Source organism: Phyllopteryx taeniolatus, chromosome 14 (genome assembly GCF_024500385.1).
Source record: "Phyllopteryx taeniolatus isolate TA_2022b chromosome 14, UOR_Ptae_1.2, whole genome shotgun sequence".
NCBI classification, from domain to species: Eukaryota; Metazoa; Chordata; class Actinopteri; order Syngnathiformes; family Syngnathidae; genus Phyllopteryx; species Phyllopteryx taeniolatus.
In genome coordinates this window covers 21212310-21219531 of record NC_084515.1, presented here as the reverse complement: position 1 = coordinate 21219531, position 7222 = coordinate 21212310, and the positions used below count along the sequence as shown (strand labels likewise).

At 43.3% G+C, this 7222-nt stretch overlaps 1 protein-coding gene and 1 long non-coding RNA gene across 10 annotated transcripts in view; one reads left to right on the top strand and one right to left on the bottom strand.

The window, feature by feature from the left end:
- The window catches only part of LOC133488672 (uncharacterized), a 12909-nt gene extending 5994 nt beyond the window's left edge, over window positions 1-6915 (bottom strand). The window contains exons 1-2 of the long non-coding RNA XR_009791718.1: window positions 6785-6915; window positions 809-853 (exon numbers count right to left, since the gene is read on the bottom strand). This is a non-coding gene — a long non-coding RNA (uncharacterized LOC133488672). The remainder of the gene's footprint in view (window positions 1-808; window positions 854-6784) is intronic.
- astn1 (astrotactin 1) overlaps window positions 1-7222 on the top strand; it is a 271109-nt gene that overhangs the window by 126168 nt on the left and 137719 nt on the right. The gene's annotated exons all lie outside the window — the stretch shown is intronic.

The window sequence follows — 7222 nt, the reverse complement described above, 5'->3', positions numbered from 1 at the left end:
ATCCCAGCCTCGCCAGTGTGGAATTTGCATGTTCTCCCTGTGCCTGCGTTTTCTCCGGGCACCCGCTACTCCAGCTACCTATAAGATACATCTACCGGGTCATAATACAATACCGAGCTGCGGAGGGGAATGTGCGCATTGCATCCGTTGTCAACGCAGCATGAGTCACTATTCATCGCCTCCGTGACAGCGAATAAACTACATTTTGAGAACTATCGTTATCACGGAGACAGGATAAGACAGGTGACAGACGGCGGGAAAGCCAGTTGATAACATGAAGTTGCAAAACACCAAAATAAGTGATTGGGTGGTACAGCACACTTATCACATACTGTAGATCTGACTGGAACCGCGTTATAGCGGAGATTAGCCAACTATGAAGAGCAAAACATCAGGCAAATTAGTATGCGTTTATAGAGGAAAGTGCCGCTCGACATGACTACCAAAGTGGATTAGCGGCTCGTGCATTGATGAAGAAGGCAGCTAGCTAGCTGCGAGAACTAATTTCAATTGCAAGACACATTTGACGATCGACACTTCAAACGTATGTCGCGGTGATGAATATGCTTCAATTCGCCGCCAGGCGGCATCGTGGAAGACGAGACCCGCTCCCCGCACCTGTTTAGGTGGATGGTGGATTGAAGCATTTTACGAAGCGTGGGGGAGGGGGGTAAATAAAACCACTAACACTGTTCACACATGGCAGAATGAGCGTGATCACTTTAACTTTTATCAGGAAGGGCATTTGATTTTTGATACAGGCAATTTTGATTCTTCAGCTTGGCAAACGTGGGCAATATTCGCTCACCACATCCTCTTTCAATTAGCCGTTGTCGAACGGGCAGCACGAACCCTGAGGGGAGAGGGAGAGAGAGAAAGAATGAGGGGTGAAACAGGAAAGATGATATCAAGAATCTAAATCTCAAATGCTCGGATCTCATTTGAAAGTGGTTGTAATGGATCGTTAAGAAATACTTCGAAGAGCCCCAAATGCTTCCATCAGACTTTTTGAGAAGAATTCTAATGCAAGGACGAATTCATAAGACATGGCAGTAAATGAATAAAATCTGACTAGTATTCATTGTACTGAAACTGAACTGGACCAGATGAATATTTAACACTGTTCAATGTTGTGTATGCAATGCCCATGTGTGTGTGTGTGTGTGTCTGTGTGTGTGTGTGTGTGTGTGTGTGTGAGAGAGTGAGAGAGAAAGAGAGAGCGAGAGAGAGAGACTGAGAGCGTGAAGGTTGGCCCCAAGGGCCACATGAGTAGCCAGCGGGTCTCTGGAACAATCCGATTTCCTAGGAATGTTTTAGAAATGACCATTTAAAAATGTAAATACTTGCAGAGATCTACAGAAATAAATTGTTGCAAATTGACATTTGATAGTTGTGAGAAATCATTAACATGATCGGTATCTTCACATAGATGAGTGTCAGAAATTATGAATAATAACATTTCAAGGTAATTTGAGTAAATGTTTTATTTGAAGTGTTTATCAAACTGTTGGCGCGATGCATTAATCAGTACTAAAGCTCTCAGTTTAAAAATGGTTGGTGACCCTTGGTATATACTGTCCATGGAAAATAATGCAACGTATACTGGAAGACCCCGCATCTTAAATTGCTTCTTGCACACTCAAATTTTGGCCTAAACTCAAAGTTGGGTCATTGTCATGAATTAATCATTTTCTTCAGGCAATTGCCATAACATGGTTAATGTTGGAATATTGACCGAAGTTCAACCATTATTGAGTGAAGACAGAAGATGAAAAGAAAAAAAAGAAAAAATTGTACGTCCTGCCTTGTCTCTTCGATGAAGGTCAGTGGTAACAAATGAATATCAGCATTGTGTCCTTATTAAAATGAGCTGTTAGCCCTTGAGAGAAATTGTTTGAGAAAGGGGACAGATGGAATGATAACAAGAAAACCTTTCTGTGATGTTAGCTGGCATCTCTTCAAAGGCCAATACCCCTGTGTTCTGGAGTTGCACAAAACATCTGTCTCCGTTATTCAGTGATGATCAAAAGGTTATATTTTTTTAATCATGATATGACTTTTTAAAAAGGTGGTGGGGTTGTGGCCCTACATATGACTTGAATTTTTCATACATCGCAATGCAAAAGCAGCACCTTTTCACTTTTTACGTTATTTTTTATAAACTGTACCATGCAATACAACACAAGTCCACATTTTTGTCGATCATAAACAGTCTTTTCAAGTCAAGCCAAGTCAAATTTCACAAATCATTTATTGATATGAGACAAATGGCTTTTGTAGGGAAAACGGATTTGCTCTATGGCCCCTGCCAAGTGTTTCCGTTGTCAAGACTTTCAAGAGCAACAAGAAAAAGAGAGAGCAAAATAGAAGCACCAAGTGGTGTGAACAGGTGCCTTTTGGTGTAACAAACACATATTCTAGGGGGAATTTGGCTCATACACACACAACACACAACTAAAAATACAAGCATGACCTCTGCTTTCAAGGGTGCTAGCACTCATGGCAATTCATCCATCCATTCTCAGTACCACTTATCCTGTTCAGGGTCACGGGGTGCTGGAGCCTATCCCAGCTGACTTTGGGTGAAAAGCAGACCACACCCTGACTGGTCGCCTGTCAGTCACACGGCACATAAAGACACGGACAACCATTCACATTCACACCGTCACTGAGTGGGAACTGACATCGTCAACTTTGGGCCTGTGAAGCCCTTTTAGACGCTCGTGATTAAGAGCTGAACAAAAAAACTTGACTCCAAATCATAGGCTCTGGTCCTTAATGTGAAAAGGGTGGAGTGCCCTCTCTGGGTCGAGGAAGCGATGCTGACCGAAGTTGAGAAGTTCAAGTATCTCGGGGTCTTGTTCATGACTACGGTACGTATGGAACGGGAGCTCGACAAGCAGATTGGTGCAGCGTCTGCAGTGATGCTGGCCCTGCCTCAGTTTGTTGGGATGAAGCAAGAGTTGAGCCGAAAGGCAAAGCTCTTGATTGATCTACATTCCCACCCTCACTTATGATCACAAGCTTTGGGTCGTGAGAAAAGGAACAAGATCGCGGATACAAGCAGCCGAAATGAGCTTCCTTTGCAGGGTGTCCAGGGTCTCTCTTAGAGATACAGTGTGTATACTGTATGTGTGTGTGTATATATATATATATATATATATATATCAATCGGGCACCGATCATGATCGGCCGATTTCTGTGGATAAACGTGATCGGCGGTCGTCTATCAATGCCTTTCATTGTTGGGTCAGAACAAAATCATCAACTTGCTCGACTTGTTCACTGTAACGCAAGGCAAGTAATCCAAATTTGAACGTGCTTTAAGATATCAAGTGACACCCGTGTTGGAGTTGACTGGAAAACTAAATGCACAACAAAAATAATTACCCTCATTTTATATTAAAATACACCACCTCTCTTTTTTATATGTATAGAATTGGGGAAAAGTGACGAAAAACCTCATCAGTCTCATAATCTGAAGGTTGCTACATTTAGGAAATACAAATTCTAGATTACAGAGGTTTCATTATTAAACTCAAAACCCACACAAAACACAACAAGGAGTGGAATTTTATAGAATATTTAATGAAATCTATGAGGGATCTAACTACAAAAATAATATAACACTAAGGGTAAACTAAAGGGGAAGATAGGACATTGTGTGTTGCTGGACTAAAAATTAGCGTGAATAGGTTGCACCGTGTTGAGCGAGTACAAAGTTGGAACTTGGGTGAAGCTGGCATTTTCCCCAAAATTAGAAGGCACTAATTTTGCACATTCTGGCAAAGATTGCAGTGTCCTACTCATGACCGTAGATCCGTGGGTCTTTAAGGTGGTCTGTCTCAGTCGTCTCGGGATGCACAAAAATAAAACAAAAACAGGCAGAAAAAGGAAAATAAGTTGTCCCGTCGGAGTGCGCTCGGAACTTCCCTGCCGATTGAACTTGTGGCGGGCCCAGCTCTTGCTCTCAGCTGCGTGCGTGACCGGTACGGAAGGCCGGTAGTTGCTTACTGAGGCTCCGCCAACAGACAACGGCTAGGAAAACGTATCGAAGCCACACGGCCGGCTTCCTCGATCGAAAGCGCCGCCGTCTCGGTCAGGCGGTCGCTCGCGCCCATGTGGTGGCACGAAAGGATAAAGGAAAGGGAAGGGGGTTGGCCGAAGACCGCCCCGTAGCTAGAGAGCGGTTAGCAAGACACAAGAGAGCAAGACCCAAGAGAGAGAGAGAGAAGAGGCGGGAGTCAAAGGTTAAATTTGGAATATTTCTGCAGAATTCGTGAAATATCAAAACAGACATTTATCTTCAGTAAAAGAAACCTCGAAAGAAAGTCCACACAGTGCAGTAACTCGCAAACGCCAGCGGGTGTCGCCTGTGTCCCAACAATTGTTCCCAGTGGGCGTTTGGTGGCGCCTTGCGTGCATGTTTTAATATTACACAAAGAGTTCATTGCTGTATTTGAGTTCCTCCAAAAGAGGGTGATTAAACATAACTCAAGGTCCGGGACTAATAGTTCAATATGGTGGCATATCCACTAATAAATCTATCGTTGTCGATCTGTCCCAGCTTGGTCTTATTGGAGAGAGAATCTCCCAGCCTTTTGGTCGCTATCTTCAGTTCTGCACATCAAAGGGGTCTTTGTTGACTGGAATCCAGATTCGACGGGAAGCTGCTAATTAGTTGAAGCTCCAGCTGACATACGCCAGGCGTTCTTTGGTGGCCGTCTCACACTGCAGGGCGGCTTGGGAGAACGCAGTTTATCAAGTTATTGGTGGGGGGTTGCAGTGTCAACCGGGCCATAGTCACGACAACATTGACACACAAATGTCGTATTAACACACACAGACAGTTAATATTTTGGATGTGCTTACTGACCACTGGAGGGAACCTCATGACGTTGCTCTAATACACCAGAGGGATATGTGAGCTGAAGTGCCAGGTTGAGACAGCCATTTTGCATTCACACAATAGCAGACACCAATATACAGTAAATTCTGTTATTTCTGAGACGTGTGAATTTGAGCAATTTTAATGTTGACCTTTATTACGATTGAGTGTAATTGGTTTAATGAATAGTTAGGATCATTTATGCACTTGAATCCACAGAGTTTGAAGGGCAACACATGTAACTTGTTCCACCCACGTCATTTTAATTTTTTATTATTTTTTTGTTTTATTGCTTTACCGTTATGCAAGAAGTGTATTTTAGTGGGCCACCACCATTTTCTCTGTCAATGGGTTCTATCAACAAAGCTCTGGCAGAATATTAGTCGGGATAAGTTTGATGCATTATATTCTAAAGGATGGGTGTTCTTTTAATCAATTATTTTTCTAGTTTGCATTGCTAAATTACACAGTTACTTTGTCAGTTGTTCAAAGTATAATGCTATAAGGTTTTAACACCAGTCGGTTAAGTTTAGCCTTTAAGTTCCCGGCTGATTTAATACAGTTGTACTTCCTAAATGCAGTACCATAAAAGAGCAAAGAAATGCACGATTTCACTGTCGCCACACTATTTTTGTTATTTTCCTTAGTATAAAGTTTATTTAATTGTTGTTACTTTTTGATTTACACATTAAGAATACAGTTTTACTGGCGTGTTAAACTCACAATGCATTGTGAGTTACTTATTCATACCGAAATGCATGGTCATAAATCGGTCATGGTCACTACTGACCTCTACTACTGAAATAGAGTGGTATATATTTCTAAATTATTCCTGTTAAAAAAACTATTTCGTTGAGAGCATAATTTGATACACTGTCGGCGCCATAGGCGGCACGGTGGCCCGACTGGTTAGAGCGTCAGCCTCACAGTTCTGAGGACCCGGGTTCAATCCCCAGCCCCGCCTGTGTGGAGTTTGCATGTTCTCCCCGTGCCTGCGTGGGTTTTCTCCGGGCACTCCGGTTTCCTCCCACATCCCAAAAACATGCATTAATTGGAGACTCTAAATTGCCTGTAGGTGTGACTGTGAGTGCGCATGGTTGTCTGTTTGTATGTGCCCTGCGATTGGCTGGCAACCAGTTCAGGGTGTACCCCGCCTCCTGCCCGATGACAGCTGGGATAGGCTCCAGCACGCCCGCGACCCTAGTGAGGAGAAGCGGCTCAGAAAATGGATGGATGTCTCCACCATGTTTACCGTGCGCAAACAATTCTGGGAATGATGACGTTGAATGGCTATTGTAAAATTGTTACGTTGCTGCTCTCTACGGAGCTAAGCTAGCCACTTGCGAACAACTTTTATCGTCAGTGAAAAGAGTTAAAAATGGAGGGAAACATTCATAGCTTTCCCAAAAAGATCAAGTTGAGGAAACGGTGGGAGGATGTGGTCGGAAGAGTTGAGCTCCGCAGTTGTTCGAAGCCTTTGATCGCCCCCAGCTCGTGGGAGAGCTCACCGGTGTGTCTGGGTATAAAAACGCCGGCTTAAATTCAATGCAGTGCCGACTATCTTTCCTCACAAGGAGCCCAAACGCCCGCGTGTGACATGCGAAAGCCGAGCAAAAAGACGTGAAAGACAGGAGGCGCTGACCGCGTACCTCGATCCGCCCACTTTAGCGGCAGCAGCTGTTGTCAACAAACCTTTGCCACCGGACACTGAGTTCGCAGTGAAAAATAGCAAAATAGGTATGCATATAACTTGACTCTGTTATTACTGAATGCATTTATAACATCGGGCAAAACGAACAAGTACCGTCGGAACAGATACTCTCTTTCTCAGTAGGCATTGCCAAGCAGTCGCTACAAATACACCGCTGAAAATGAGCAACTCGAGGTTCTTCGCACCTGTCATCTTCATCCTCATTTCTTGTTTCGTCCTCTCTCTCCTCATTTTCCTGATCACACTGAAATGGCTGAACAGTGTTCATCGCTGCCTGGGGCCACTACTGTGGCTACGGCGTTGGGCAGATCCCCCTTTGTCGTTACTACCCAGAATGCACTGCGATGAAAAATCAATGTTGAAATTACGTTTTGTGAAAATATATCAATCTGGATGCGATTATCGGAAGTTGTATCTTATTGTTATGTTACTCAAGTCGAAAGAGATCATATATACCAAACGTCATTGAAAACGGAGTTCAGTTTAAGAGTCTTCAGACAAGTATACTGAGAATGGTCTGCTTGTTTACATTTAGGTACTTATTGTACTGTGTTACCATGTCAAGTCTGGACTAAGTTGATGATTTAATGTGTTCAACTACACTAATATTTAAGTTATTGGTT